The sequence below is a fragment of the Suricata suricatta genome, chromosome 13 (assembly GCF_006229205.1).
Source record: "Suricata suricatta isolate VVHF042 chromosome 13, meerkat_22Aug2017_6uvM2_HiC, whole genome shotgun sequence".
In the NCBI taxonomy this organism is placed as follows: domain Eukaryota; kingdom Metazoa; phylum Chordata; class Mammalia; order Carnivora; family Herpestidae; genus Suricata; species Suricata suricatta.
Window position 1 is genome coordinate 46,155,894 of NC_043712.1, and position 17,100 is coordinate 46,172,993.

Sequence of the window (17,100 nt, forward strand, 5' to 3'; positions counted from 1 at the left end):
CCCAGCTCTCAAGAAACTCTCTGTATCATCAAAGAGATAGTTATGTAAATAAATGATTGCTCATATCCTGCATCTATAGATTCATATTGACAGCTATCCTAATTTAATCAGGGCTTTCTTCCCCATTCTGGAGAGAAGCAGGGAAAACGGGAAGGAGAGCAGGCGGCAACCAGGAAATCTGGTCCCACACTTAAGAGAGGCAGGTGCTGGTTGCCACCCTATCGAGAAAACAGAATGTACATTTCCTGCACGTTCTATGCATTCAAAGCACTGTCACCTAATAGGCAGATGTACTGAAGTATGCTCACGACATCTGCTTTTAAAATGACTTGCCAGAGAACTACTTTTGAGATTCCACTCTTAAATATCTTCAAGGCTTCTGCTAATGCTGTGGTCCTAAAAATGCTAAAAAGACATTAAATCATGTTTATGTCAACGGCAGCTCTTAAGACCTTGGTTAATTTTTTTATGGCAGCAAAGGGAAAGAAACAGGACCTGCATTTGGCACGGATACATTCCTGGCTCCCTTACTGTGCCAACAAGCCTGACTTGAAGCATTTGTAGTGGCTTTCAGCTGCTGCAGACCACCCCTCTGCAGCTAAGCAGATGGTTAGAGCCGTAGCGAAAGCAGCAGAGGCCATTTTAGGCTCCAGGAAATGTAGCAGGTGTTCCAGGTTCTAAAGAAAATTATGCCCAACTTTGCCTTTCATCATTTCTTTTTCTCTTGATGTATGAGATTTTTTCTCCCTATCTGTTGCCTCTATCTACACCTAACACGGCAGTAGAAAATGTCAATGACCTTGAGAAAAGGTTATCAATATGTGAGGATAATTAAGGAAAATACTTCTGGGTATCTTGTGCAGAATGCTATCTGTTAAGACATTTTCTACTTGAGGCTTATGGTATTTCCTCCTATGAATGCATAATTTCACCTTCCCATGAATCCAGAATTTGATGAGAGGAATCACCTAGGATTTGAGATAAGAAGTATTTTAATGGGTAATACAGGAAAGTTTGGGAAAGTAAAAAAAAAAATTAATGTTTATTTTTGAATGAGAAAGAGAGAGCTTGAGCAGGGGAGGAGCAGAGAGAGAGGGAGACACAGAATCTGAAGCGGGCTCCAGCGCTGAGCTGTCAATGCAGAGCCCGTTGTGGGCCTCAAACTCATGAACCATGAGATCATGACCTGAGCTGAAGTCGGATTAACTGACTGAGCCACCCAAGCACCCCGGAAGTAATTTTAAAGAAACTAGAGACAGAATTAAGTTCCCGTAGCTAGTGTTCAGGGTTTTTGAACTGCCACCTCTTTTTATGAGCTTTTGTGCTCAACCATGAGGAACTGTTTTGATCCTACTCTCTCCTGGGTTTCCTCCTTCTTTTCAGGCCACTCCTTCCCAGGGTCCTCATGTTCCTGCCCTTCAGTAATTTTAATATTGCACAGGGGTCCACTCTTGGGCCTCAGTGCTTGGGGCTCCATGAATTCTCCCTGGGATTTCATCTAGCCCCCTCCCTCTGTCCCCCTCAGGCCCCCACGCTTCAACCTCCATCCGTATGCTGATGGCAGCTAGGGCAGCTTTGTTGTCCAGAGCTACATGACCAGCCAACTCCAATCAGTGAATTCCAAGTTCAGCCAGCACCTTCTCGTCCTACTCCTCACACCAAATCTAACTTTGTTTCCGGATTCCCTGTCTAAGGGAGGAACATCACCTTCCACCCAGTTCTCCAAGCCAGAAACCTGGGACACAATAGCTGTCCCTCCCTTCACTCCAAACGAAAATGTCACCAAGGTTTGTCACTTCTGCCATAGTACTATCTCTCAAAAAAGGTTTTTATCCTTTTCATCTCTACTGTTATTGCTCAGGCCCTCCCTACTTCTTGATTAGTTTATGCTGCTAGCCTTTCCACTTGACTCCCTGTTTTGTTCCCGTTTTATTTCATCTAAAAGGCAATCCAAACATGCAACTCTCCTACCTACCTTTCACAATTTCCCATAAGCATCATAATCCAGCCCCAGCCAACTTCTCTTCCTTCATTTCTTAACATTCATGAGCTCTGTACTTAAGCCACAATGAACTACTTGGAGTTCCCCTTAAATTCTAATTTATCATCTACTCCCATGCTATTTCTTCTGTCTAAAATTGGGTATCTCTCCTCTAGGTAGCCTCACTAGTCTAGGAGTTCAAGCATCACAGCCGTTAACGCTATCTACTGAGAGAAGATTGAATAGCAAATTGCTGAATCAAGTGGGTCCTGGGAAGGCAGATTCTAGTTCAGTTCTCAATTGTGTCTTAGACTGGTTGTTTGATTTTGAGCACGTGTCCTCATCATCTCTATGCCTCTGTGTTTGTCATCCACAAAGTGGAATTAATGATAGTTCCTCTTGTTTGGGGGTATTGTGAAGCTGAAATGACACGTGCAGAATGTGGAACAAAGCTTGGCATATTCAGAGCGCACAGTAAGCTGTTGTTGTGGACATTATTGTAATGTTTGGTTAACTCTTCTGTGAGCACCTTGAAGGCCAGACATGTGATCTTCACCTCCATACCACCATGCCAGGTGCTTAATCAACAGATGTTTCTGTGAGTGGGTGAAAACAGTCCTTTGTGAAAGACATAGAGGATATTCAAAACGCTTTACAAGAAATATTATTAGCTTTATCAGTTTACCATTCACTGTGTCGATAGTGTATCCTAAAAAGCCTAAGATGTTTTTATAATTTTTCACAAAAGATGCTCTCTGTAAAATTGAACTGAGAAAAATCTAGATATGTCTCAAGCTCTCATTAATTATATTTTTACTGTTATTGCCCAAGCTTCCCCCAAATTTCTCAAGTTAGTGTATTGTGTTGTTTCATCATTTTGCTTATAATTTATTTTTTCAATAGCTATCATGTGCTCTGTTTATTAAATACCTCATTATGGAAAATAGCCTTCCCTTCTAGCCAGTCTTTATGAGAGTACATAGATTGCATAGTGCATAAGAAGATGTGGGGGAAGAGAGGTATTTGAGGTTGATGAACTTACTCTGTAAAGATGACCAGCCTCAGCTTCCAAAACCATAATGTAAGACTACATAAAATAATAGCACCAGTTCCCTACTGATAACATACAGTATAAAATAATAAAAATAATAGTAAATGCCTCATACACAGCCAAGCATATAGCAGTAAATGTTAACTGAAATCAATGCTAGAGCCCTGGCCACTCTGAAGGATGCTGTGAAAAGTCTATGTCCAAGTAGATGACAGTAATAGCATTCATGCACACTGCAGAGACACCATTTATTGTCTTTAAAGAGTTTATTTCAATGGCTGAAGTTGACTGAACCAAAGGTCGGCAGAAGAATACAGTTTGTCTAATATTAGACTTCAGTGTATGTAATTAAGGTGATGCTGCTGCACTGTTGGTGTTTACCAAAAGAAATAGACCCTTCCATTAAGATGTTAGACTGGATTAATCACTGATATAAAGAGCATCGTAAGCAAACACCCCGTTAAAAAAACAATCTATTGACAAAAACATTTATTTACTGAACAAATGCAGAGATCCCATTATATTCCATTTTAGCCTAATTAAATCTAACCTATGTAAACTAATTAGGACAGCTAGAAAAAATATGTTTCTGATTTATAAAAGGAAACATTTGACAATATTTTAATATACATCTTAATATAAATTTCTCCTCTACCCCTAGGCTAGGAAATCAGTATCTTTATTTATCCACTACAAATGTGAAGCCTCACCATCAGGAAAATAACCTATAGCACCATAATTAGAATGATGATAGTGGGCTAGTGGATGACATTCAAGAGAGTTGATCGATCATATTTTGTGATTGCTACAGTTCTTCATACTTTAATGCTCCTCTTGCCTCTTCCTAAAGACTTCAACTAGAAAACTCTTAGTCATAGTTCAATACTGAATTCAACTCTTACATCTTCTGAAACTTCTCCAACTGACTAAAACTGAGTTAGTAACTTTCTTTTTCCTTTTGCATTGGCTTTTTCTATAGCTAAGTTAGTGACCACGGAAACATTTTGTTTCTATTTCAACTTCAGTACTTATCACATCATCAGTTTTGTAAGAAAACACCAAACTGTCCTCCAAAGTGTACCATTTTGCCTTCTTACCAGCAATGAATGAGAGTCTCTGTTGCTTCACATCCTGCCAGCAGGATTTTGGATTTTCTAATATGTACCTAGTGGTATCTCACCATAGTTTTACTTTGAATTCCCTAATGACATATGATGTGGAGCATCTTCTCATATACTTATTTGTCATCTGTGTATCTTCTTTGGTGAGGTGTCTATTTAGGTCTTTTGCCCATTTTTAACTATATTTACCATTTTATTGTTGTTGGATCTTATTGTATACTTGAATAACAGTTATTTATCAGATATGTCCTTTACAAATATTTTCTTCCAGTCTGTGGCTTGTCTTCTCATTCCCTTAACTCATTAGGTTTTTATCTAGTTCTGTAAGACTCCTCCTGCACACTTCCTGAAATACAATCTCACAGTTGAGGAATTTGAGGCTGTTCCATTCTAATGTTTCATACTAGGTGCTACAATAAAATCAGCATTCCATAATCAAACAGTTCTCAAAAAGAAGCACCTGCAAGTTCATTAAAATACATTGTCTAGGGCCAAACACGTGCATCATCTGATATGGTTGGTTCGGAATGCAATCAGAAGTCTTCATTTTTAAAAATCTCTACTGATGTTTCCAAATCAAGTGGCTTTCAAAGAACACTTCCAACAGGACACATCTCCTCCCAGCTAGGAGGTGACGTGGAGCAATATTCAGTTATGGAAGGAAGAATAAGGAAAGGCTGCAGGTGAGCCTGGAATACCTTACAGTTCTCTTATTCTAGTAACTTATTTAACTATCCTTTTCATCTTTCACAGGTTTTCTGTAGTCTGAGACTATAGTTCATTATGTGCCTCTCAAACCTTACGACAATTGATAGTCTGCATAACATTAATTAAGTCTATCTTCCTCTTTGGGTCTCTGACCTCAGATCAGACCCATACATACTTATTGAGTCTCTACCATGTATCTGGCACTGTGCGAGATGCTGAGGACTCAAAGACAAAAACAGAGTCTGTATCTCATGGTGTATACAATCCAGACATGCTTTTCTGGACCTCACTCACCATCTGCCTCACTTCAAGCTGACTTGTTCCTTTTTAGATTATAAATTCCTCCAGAGTGGGAAGCACAGCTTATGTGCATACTATGCCTCATACTGCCTTCACTCTTATGACTCTTTTGAGAGAATTAACAATAGAGATGAATTTAAATAATACAGCAAAATACCCATGATTCCACCATCTAGAATTACTAGTATTTTGTTATTTTCATTCAAAATTTCACTACTAATAGAAAATACTACAAGTAAAATTGGAGTCTTTTCTGAAAATCTCCCCCAGCCCCATTCCTCTCCCAACTAATACCCCACTTTCTTATCTTACCCAGTCACTACCAGAAATTTGGTATATAACCTCCTGATCTATTTGTGTATTCTTTTAATATAATCCATAAACCATTATATATAATATATGAAAATGCTATCATTCTATATATTCAAAATGTATACAAGCACCACATTATATACTTTTGTATTTATCTCACCTTGTTCCACAAAGGAGCTTAGATGACACCAGCAGTTATATATTGAATTTTAAATTACATGTTGAATTTTTTTTAACCTGTAACCTGATTCTTTTCTAAAGGGGAATGCTAGTGGCATTGGATATACAAAATTTCAGCTAAAAATACACGGATATTACAGTGGTGATTTTTCACTAGAAAAATCTACATTGTGATTGTTCAGATTCTTTCAACAGGATTCAAAATTATTTCTGTTTCCTTATCGGTGTTGTAATTAAAACAGTTAAAAATTCACATCTGAAAACTTCACCAAGTTCTCCTGTACAATGTTGTATTTTAAAAAAATGTTATTTCCCAAATACCAGCCAGAAATTATAAGTGAAACAATGTAATCCTTTAAAGGATGGAATTTGCATAAGAAAACAAATATTCATGGAGCAAATGTAATAAAGATATTATTGGCATAATTCAACAAAATGTCTATGGCATAATAGACAAAACTACAATTTGCATCTCTATCAACTTTATATTTTGCAGAGTACTTTCATATATGTTACCTTAATCCAATTGAAATACTGATCAAAAGAAGTGGAGAAGATATCAAAGCAGCCGCAGCTTTTACCTAGTTGCTTCCAGCTCAGTACCCACAAGGCTACTGGGCTCCCTTCCCATCTGATGTGGCTACATTTGAGCTCGTTAGCTATGTAGTTGGAGACGCTACTACGTCCCCTGATGATTTCTTTCTACCCAAGCTAATCAAGCTGAACATATGGGATGCAATCAAAATACATCTTTACTTGTGACTCCCACTGCCCCTTGAAAGTTTATTCAGTAGTGAAAGATAATTTTTTGCCTGACCCTAGATTTAAAATCTGTAGGACCCATTGCTTTCAACAGTTGTAAAACCATTTTAAATTCAAAGCACAGTCTCGGTTAAAAAATTAGAACATCCTGTCCCATTAATGATCATTACACTGAACTTAATTTAAAAGGGGATTGTCTCCCCTCCTGCAGCCCTGATGAATATTGGGTCCTGGAGATAGGGGAATACTAGGGTTCCTTTCCCTTTCTCTAAACTTCCTCCTCTAGCGCATTAACCTTGACTTCATGTCTCTTCACCATTGTGGCACAAAAAGAAAGAAGAGATAAATGGATAACAAAAAGACTTATTAGACATTTGGGATGGGTAAAGAAAATGTAGTGTACACACACACACACACACACACACACACTGGAATATTACTCAGTCATCAAGAGGAATGAAATCTTGCCATTTGCAATAATGTTGCTAGAGCTAGAGAGTATCATGCTAAGTGGACTCAGTCAGCCAGAGAAAGAAAAATACCATATGATTTCACTCTTATGTGGAATTTAAGAAGGAAAACAAATGAATATAGAGGAGAACAAAGAGACGTAAACCAAGAAACAGACTCTTAACTATAGAGAACAAACCGAGGTTACTGGAGGGGAGGTGGACAGGAGACGGGTTAAGTGGGTGATGGACATTAATGAAGGCACTGGTGATGAGCACCGGGTGATGTATGGAAGCATCACTAAATTCTACACCTGAAACTGTTTTGCACTGTAAGTTAACTAGCTGGCATTCAAATGAAAGCGTGGAAAACATAACGAGTATTTAGAGCTCCAAAAACAGAAAGAAAAGAAAGGACTTACTGGAACTGGCAATGTCATAATTGAGCTTTGTGGCATCTGGATCTGCAGTATGTTTAAAGCTAACTGCATCACTGGGCACTTTTGCTTACTGGGAAATCCTAGTTAATTTTCACAAGGAGATGTGACAAAATCATTCGTTGTCCGGGTTAGTTACCCCAGCTGTATGTGCGAAGCAAAGAATGATGCAGCAGTGCTATAAAAATCCTCCTGTGTCTTACACCTGCTCACACTAAGCCTATTTTTTGGCACATCTTTCTTTTGACATGGATATCTGAATTATCCCCTGCTCGGAAGTAAATGACCTTTGTTCTATGCTATTTCCAAGATTTCCACAAACTAAAAGAATCAATTTTTAATCCATCCATTACCATCTACAACATCAAAATCCAGCAAAGGCTGGGAAACCAGACTGTCTAAGTTCAAATCATAGCTTTTCTGCTTACTAATCAAATGAATGACACTGGGCAAGTTCCTTAAAGTCTCAGTGCCACAGTTTGCTATCTGTAAAATCAGGAGAATGATAATAGTCCCTGCCACAGAAGGCCGTTTTGAGGATTAAATGATTTAATACCTGTGCATGGCACATAGCGTCAGTAGACATCAGTTCATATCAAGTGGGCTGAGCCACTGCAATAGAATGGATAAATAGCCACTCACGCATCATTTTAAACACTACATTTCCTGAGAGGATATTAGTTAGAAATGAAATGTTTAAAAATCTATTAGAGTTATTTCATTTTTTCTACTTCCAGCAATTAAATTCCTATTTAATAGACAGATCATTTTGCTTTTAGAGTTTTACACCCAACTGTTAAATAAAGAGGAAAAAAGATTGTTTTGAAAATGTTTTTAACATTTTACTTGTTTTTGAGAAACAGAGACAGAGCACAAGAGAGGGAGGGGCAGAGAGAGGGAGACACAGAATTCAAAGCAGGCCCCAGGCTCTTAGCTGTGAGCGCAGAGGCCGGCCCAGAACTCGAACCCACTAACCGTGAGATCTTGACCTGAGCCAAAGTCAGATGCTTAGCCAACTGAGCCACCCAGGCACCCAAAGAGGAAAGGTTTTTAAAGAATTAAAAAAAAAATTTTTTTTAATGTTTTATTTATTTTTGAGAGAGAGAGAGAGAGACAACGTGAGCAGGGGAGGGTCAGAGAGAGAAGGAGACACAGAATCCAAAGCAGGCTCCAGGCTCTGAGCTGGTTGTCAGCACAGAGACCGACGCAGGGCTCGAACCCATGAGATCATGACCTGAGTCGAAGCCAGATGCTCAACCGACTGAGCCACCCAGGTGCCCCAAAAGAATTATAAAAATAATAGGGTTGAACTGTGCTAATACCTTTATTAGTTAACCACACAAGAAACTTGCTTCTTTGAATCATGTGATGACAACCACTTATTTTTTGGCAGAATGCCCTAATTTCAAGGTAAAGTATCTCAAGGAAATAAGGAGAATTTGGGATGTGTTTGGTATTTGGATGAAATCTATACTATGGGGATGTTACAGCAGTTGCACATAATTCAGTGAAGTGATGAAGGTGACTGCACAAAATTGAAATTACTGTGACATACATAAGAGTATTAAAGTATATCCAAATAGTCAAAGTGGCTATTATGTCACCTTCTTTATACAGAAATATTAGTGCTGGTTTTTCAAAAACATTTTGCTTTTTCATTGGAAAAGTCTGTATGAACTTGTCGCTGAAGATTGACCACTGGAAGAACAATCCCCTGGTGCAATGTTTTAACCATCTGGCAACATGCATATGCATGACAAGTATATGACATAACTTTTACAAGAGTATGTTTACCTAAACTGCCAAAATGTATCCTCAAGATATTCTCATTCAAAAAATGCGTTGCTCTCGCTACAGTAATTTTTTTAAAGCTTTTCTGTCCCCATCTCCTCTACACATTTCACAAATCAGTGGAATGAATGGACCACAGATACTTAAAATCATCAATGCCTAGATCACCAAGCTGTAACCTGAAAGGTTTATGCATCCTTTTGCATTAAATTATAACTTATATAGGACATAGTTTTTTCAAAAGTCATCACAATTTCAATTCAATTCCATGGCAGGTTTTTTTGCTTACCGTTAAAGGGAGGGTGGGGGAGGGGGTGGGAATCACCCCATTGAAAACAACAAACATAGACTTTGATTATTGGTTAAAACCCAGATAAATGATCCCTGCCCTCATGGCCATTTTGGATAAAGATCCCTCCAAAAGATCTGGTCTAGTGTTTCGACATAAGAAATTCAGTGGCAAATGCCTACATGCCTTAATTCCCATAATATTTTGCTGGATAAGAAACGAGGTCCAATATCCCTAACCAAATAGTCACTGTGTAACACACACCAGATACTAAATTCAATTTTCTGCTTGAGTAAAACGGAATAATAGTTTGCCTCCTGTTCCTATCTATGGCTAAGACTGCCATGTCACTCAATAAAACAAAACAAAACAAAAATCTTAAAACTTCAAAATAGAGATATTATTGATAATTTTAGCAATTATCATTTAAGAAGTTTGTAAGTTTTAAATATCTTCAAATAGGCATCGATCAAAAAATAATCATCACTAAAAAACAAAAAATAAAATAAAATAAAACAAACAAACAAACCAAAAGATCTCTGATCCTAACTTCCAGGCTTTCAAAAGCATTCCCTAGTAGGCTAAGGCAACAATGTCCTTGCACTAGGTTAGCTTTCAAAAAGTTTAGGATATAACACATGTATTATAAACAAAGCAAATGTAATTTTAAGCAACAAAACCCTATTATCCTTATCAGGAAAGAGTAAAACGAGTCACATAAATAAAATTCATTAACTTGCATATGCCAGCTGTAAAGTCTCAAGACTTGTATTAATATTACTCAAGTCTAACCACATGCTAATTATATTCAGACTTAATTTGGATTTCAGAAAGTGATACAGACTCCTTCTTACCAGCTCAGATACATTTTCTTTTACTAATATAGCACTTCTCATATTGAAAAAAAAATAGAGAATAAAGGAGTCATAGCTATCTTTGCCTTCATACACCCCAAGTTTGTTACAGGGCTTGCCTATAGCCAAAATGCAGACGCACATCTAATTTCAGGCCTAGGAGCCTTAACAACACTCTCCTTCTTAAGCAGCTGGTGATTAACCATATGGGAAAGTGTGATTGAACTCCAGATGGAGTCGACTTCTTCATAACTCCAGACTAGTCATTTTGGGGATAGATATCTTTAGTGCTATTGACTACTGAATCACCTATTCCTTTAAAATTATATAATGCCGGGGGATTGAGAGTGTTAGAGAGAAAAGGGAATTAAGATTAAGACTGTTGTTCTTTTCTGTCTGCTGGGAGACTACAACAAAGAGAATATAAAGTTGGTTAGCACTCTTCAGCACTGACCTTACCCACTAGCACATTGATGCACATGTTCTGGGAAAGAATTCCTAATGAGGCAGTAAATGCTCTAATACTTTCTATCTGTCTTGAGAAGAATAATTTATGACCAGAGAAAGTGCAGAAGATATCAGTGATAAGATAAAACTAAGTGTTATTCTGGTCAAAATAATTAAATGTATTTCCCCTCTGGGGAACTCCGTATACATTACTCAAACTGAATGCTTTCCTAAATAATTAGTCTGTTTCTTCCAAACATTACAGGAATGGCAAAAGCAATGAGACAGTCAAATCAAAGCAAGGCAGTAGCATAACTTTTCTTTCTCCTAAAATAAAATAATCAGTTTATCACATCTAAAAATGTTAATTTTATAGCCCTTGTGAGAGATTTTATTTTTACTTAGAAATTATATAATATTTTCTGAATAAAACTGTACTTTACATCCCAGGTAAATTTATAATTGCCCACAGAATCATAGAATTTTGAAGTTCCAATAAATTTTTATGCTCATCTATGTTCATCATCTATGATGTACATGACCATCCATAATTTTATAGTAAATATGATACTTCAACTTCAGGCCAGAGCTCCATCATTTATAATAACACAAAAACCATATGAGAATTTTTCTTTCACTACTAACTTCTTAAAATTCTCTATTTTGGTAAAGTAGATTTCTTTTTACTCTCACTTTTTATTTTTAAAAGCATTACTAAAAAGTTGTATTTAAATAAATCTACTGTAATTCATAGCTCAAAAACAAACTAAAGACAAGTGTATTTTACTTAAAGGATCTGTTCAACAGGTATACTAATTCATTTCCTTATTAAATCTATTCAACCTATAGCTTTCTTTATATTACCTTTTCCTAGATGCTACATCCTTGTACTTACCAAACGGATAATCTTCACTTGTTGTTCTACCGATTAATGTAAGAGTTTGGTTAATGGATTTATCATACACAATCTGGTAAACACATACTTTGGTACAACATACCTCCTACCATTGAATATGCAGCCACATATTCAATGTTATCAACAAAGATAACTCATATCAGCCATGGTTTCAATGATTAGTCATTAGTCTCAGAGAAAGAAATCAATCATATTTCTCATACAACCAATTTTCCACATATTGAAATGCTTAATGAAATCCATTTGTCATATATAATTATGCATTTCTATCTTGAAAAGACATATATGTAAATGAAACATTTCTAAAGAACTGTGCAAACAGGCTAAGATAAATATTTACAACATATAATAAAACACAACAACTCACTAAATCCTGACCCACAATAATCTAATAACCAAATAGGACAATTAAGTCTCTCCAGTCATTAAACTAATTTATCCCTTGAAGAAATGTTTTTTTATTTTTATTTATTTATTTTTAATTTATTTTTGAGACACAGAGAGAGACAGTGCAATCAGGGGAGGGTCAGAGAGAAAGGGAGACACAGAATCTGAAGCAGGCTCTAGACTCTGAGCTGTCAGCACAGAGCCCGACACAGGACTTGAACTCACGAACCGTCAGATCATGACCTAAGCCAAAGCCCAACCGACTGAGCCACCCAGGCGCCCCTATCCCTTAAAGAAATAAAAATACACATCAAAGACAACATTATTGTCAGTTTGAGCTCTCTCACAAAGAATGACCTGGAGGAATCATTCATAGCACTGCTTAGAATCAAACTCTATCAACCCACATCATACTAAATCCTACCTCTGAATTTTTCACACCTTGGTTCACTTACCCTGAAACATCTCCTTCCAATGCCAACTAATACTTCAAGGACCACCCTTCCTATGAAACTTTCCATCACGTTCAAGCCAATACTGACTATTTCTTCCCTTATTGTATTGTCTCTGGTGACAATAGACACCCTGGTCTTGTTGTTGTTGTTTTACCTTTTTCCAGCTTTGCTGGGTAAAATTCATGTTGCTCTTTTATCTATCTTTTTTCTCATTATCTCAAATTAGTTTCATTATTAAATTTCTAACTTCATATGACAAAACTAAAACAAAATTACTTGTTATGTGGCCCCCCAAAATACTGCTTTTTAAAGTAATATCCATAGTTTACAAGTGGACAAATATAAAAAGAACTTTTTTAAGTGATATTTTACTAACAATTCCAAAATAAATTTACCCACTTTACTCATCCAGGGAAAAACAAGTGGCTTAATAGGTAAAGCTCAAAATGTTGGGGCACTTGGGTGGCTCGGTTGAGCATCCACCTCTTGATTTGGGCTCAGGTCATGATCTTAGGGTCATGAGATCAAGGCCCATTTGGGCTCTGTGCTTAGCATGGAGCCTGCTTGAGATTCTCTCTCTTTCTCTCTCTCTCTCTCCTTCTGCCCCTCTTCACTACTCATGCTGTCTCTCTCTCTAAAAAGAAAATTAAAAATTAGAAAACTAGAAATATTGCTTATTTATTTTGATTGTTTTGTTTTGCCTTATTTTTGTCTTTGTTTTCAATGAGACCATTTTTTAAATGTATGTTTATTTACTTTGAATAGAAAATAAACAAATGAATATTTATTAAAGTTATTTAGTAAATAAACAATAGATTTATTTAATAAATAGATATTTATTTATTTATTTATTATTGAGCTTGGAGTCCAACATGGGGCTCAATTCCATGACCCTGGGATCATGATCTAAGCTTATATCAAGAGTTAGGTGCTTAACCAACTGAGCCACCCAGGTGCCCAGTGTAAGAGCACTTAACTTCAACTTCTTTGACCACTTAATTAGATCTATTCTAACAGAAAATGCTCATATGAACTACTAAGTAAATTTCACTTTATAAGCTTTTGCACTTCCAATTCTCTGTACAGAAAAACTAGCGTGCTTTCAAAGCTCAAGACTTTGGTGTCTTTTTTTCCTCCAAAGAACATATTAATTTTGTCTCCTATAGTATATCTATTAAATTGGTCACATCATAATCAATACAGAATTTGAATCATATTAAAACTATTTTTCTAGAGGCATCTGGGTGGCTCAGTTGATTAAGCATCTGACTTTGGCTCGGGTCATAATCTCATGGTTCATGGGTTCAAGCCCCGCGTCGGGCTCTGTGCTGACAGCTAGCTCAGAGCCTGGAGCCTGTCTTCAGATTCTGTGTCTCCTTCTCTCTGACCCTCTGCTGCTCACACTGTTTCTCCCTCTGCCTCAAAAATAAGTAAAAATATTGTTTTAAAAAAACTATTTCTACAGTATTGAATCATGTGGGACACTGTATATATTGTCCACTTAGCTTATCTATGTATCTGGTCTGTCCATATCCCAGAATTCTTCCTCTTTTCAGCCTGACATATTCTTTAATTCTAATGTTTAACAGATGCTATCTTTGACCAATTTGCTTTCTGCCAAGTCTTCTGTACGGGACGATTATGCTTTTTCTGTTGATATCCAGAGATTTCCTAGCATTAAAATATTATTTTTTCACTTTTTACTCCATTTTCACCGTAAAAATGAAAAATAGCAAAAGATAAGGAGGGCTACACATTTTAATATGTAAGTTTTTGTGCCTTTACTGATGACAGCTATCATTTGTTGAGTGTTACCTACGAGCTAAAACTTTATGCACATTTTAAAAATTTAATCTATAGGGGCATCTGGGTGGCTCAGTCAGTTGAGTGTCAAATTGGCTCAAGTCATGATCTCACAGTTTGTGGGTTCAAGCCCTGCGTCAGGCTCTGTGTTGACAACTTAGAGCCTGGAGCCTGCTTCAGATTCTGTGTCTCCCTCTCTCTTTCTGCCCCTCCCCTGCTCATTTGCTCTCTCTCTCTCTCAAAAATAAGTATTAAAAATTTTAGAAAAAGAACACATGCTGTATGAATCATGTGGTACCTAAAACAGTTAAATTCATAGAGACAGAAAGTTGAATGGTAGTTGCTATGGGCTGGGGAAAGGAGAAAATAAAAAGTTATTGTCTAATGGGTACAGAGTTTCAGTTTCACACGATAAAAGTTTTGGAGATAGACGCTGATGATGGTTGTACAGCAATATAAAGGTACTTAATGCCACTATACTGTTAAAAATGGTTAAAAGGGTCAATTTTATGTTATGTTTATTTCATAACTGAAAAACATAATTGAAAAACATGTAATCTATATAGCATTTCAAAGAATAACACAGCTAATATATTTTCCTTTTGAATTTTTCAGATGAGGTAACAGAGGCTCAGAAAGGCCAAGTTGCTAAGTAGAGCCAGATTTCAAACCCATGTTGATCTCACGTTAAAGACTTGCATGTTCAAATAGACTACACTTATCTACGCTGACCACACTTCCTCAATATAGTTCAAATATTTGCTGGACAAAGTATTGAAAATTATAAGACACTTTGACACATAACGGAGTCTATTGAGAAAGTCTGATGTATTGGTCATATGTGTTATTGAGCTCTTTCTCTAATGACCTTGTGGACAGAAATGATGCAATCTTACCTGGACATGAATAGTTTATCACTTCAGAGAACTATTAGAATACAGTTTTATATATCAATATTAAGGAGGAAATATACTCCTTTATTTCTCATCCTCCTTTGGAAACCAGTGTTTGGTTTTCCACCTTCCCAATAAAAAGAGTCATTATTGAACTGCTTAGGAACCTGAATTGTAAAAGACCCAATGTTTTTACAAACTTTGTAGAAGAAATTAGGGTTAAAGTTTATGGATCTGAAATGCCAAGCTTTGTGCTTTATTTTTATACCAATAGGCCAGACCTCTGTAAGCCTCCAAGGTTAGACTCTCAAGACAAATTGTTTCTTTAGCCAACTTCTTCTTGACTTCATAGTTTATAAAATAAAACACTATCTGAGACACAAAGAAAGTACAAATTAATAAAACACAGGACTACAGCCTTATATCAGTGTGTAGAAGATTTATGCACATAAACTGCCAAACACAGGTTTCGAAACAGACCTTATAGACTTCCAGTTACCATAGTAACTGCACAGCTTTATTGAATGTAGAAGTGTAAACAGATGAGCACAGCTCAGGTAAATCATCAGTGTTGCCGTTGTTGGCCTCTGAGTGACAGAAATAAGTAGTACATGCTGTCACTTTCCAAAATAAAATAATCATGATCATAATTTAACACCCTTGACTTCTTGGTCTGTGAACATCTTCCCCTTAGAACCTTCTTCCAGTGCTGCTTTACTAATTACTCATGAAGAGAAAGGTTCTAATGAATTATTAATAATTTTGTTGTTGAAAGAGGTTTGAGAACTATGCTGCAAACAGCAAAGAGTGTTAATATGGCAATGCTGCTGAATGCTTGCATACTGTCTTCTCATCCTCTTGATCACAAAAGAAAGGGTGCAGTGGTGACTAAAATAACTTTTAGAAGTGCAAGCCCTCTTCTGAGATGGTTGCAGGCTATTTTCAATAAATAAAAAAAGCTTTCAGTTAAAATAATTAAAGGAAAGAAATGCTGGTGGAAACATGTTAAGGAGCTATAATCATTGAAATATTTGAACGCAAAACTAATGTTCCTACAGTTGTTCTTTGTTTTTCATGATTACAGTTATATATTTTTTACTCAGAATTCTAATTCCATATTTAGGACTACTGTAAAATATTTGTTAGAGACAACAGAAAGTAAATAACTCAAGCCCTTTTCTTAGAATGGGAACAATAAAACCCAAGGTGGAAAAATAACATTCTCAAAGTCACATTAGTTAATTCCACAACTAAGATTTAGATTTAACAATCTAAGTATTTCTCCTGTAGACACCAAATGAGGATAGGGAATACTTACTGTTAATGCTATGAAGTTGTTAGAGAAAAGTATGTTTGATTTCCTGTTAGATCATGGGGCTGGGAATGAGTAATTTCCTAATTGTTTCATTTACCACGGAACACATTATAGGACAATCTTGCTAAAATAGTAGCATAGAGTCTATGATAATAATAGAAAGACAGACTAGAATGCATTCGTCAATACCATTCAATAGCAAGCTCTCAAATCTGATGCAAAGACACTCTTCATGCTAATAAAACTGTGATCACATATTGAATATATAATATGAGCTCATCATTGTGTCAAATGCTTACATATATTAAAGTTTACTGATTAAGGGCATAATTTTTACAGTCAATGTTGGGTTCCCATCCTTGTCCCACTGCTTATGAGTTATAAGCTTGGGCAAGTTGCTTAAGCTCTAAACCTTAGCTTCTTTGTAAAGTGAAGATAATAACAGCACCTACTTCAGTGTATTTCCAAAGGTTATTATTAGATAGTAAATGAAATACCCATGTAAAATATTCAGTTAAGGTATTAGCAATATACACATTTAGTAATTCTGTATTATCATCCCATTTTGTATCTACATAGATAACAGAAGATGGATGGGATTATCCCCATTTCACAAATGAGAACACTAAGGCTTAAAGGATTTAACTAA

The 17,100-nt window shown here is 36.4% G+C and overlaps 1 pseudogene; it reads left to right on the plus strand.

Annotated features, from left to right (window-relative positions):
- The first annotated feature begins 1,592 nt into the window (after positions 1-1,592).
- Positions 1,593-17,100, plus strand: part of LOC115275920 — a 30,481-nt pseudogene continuing 14,973 nt past the window's right edge.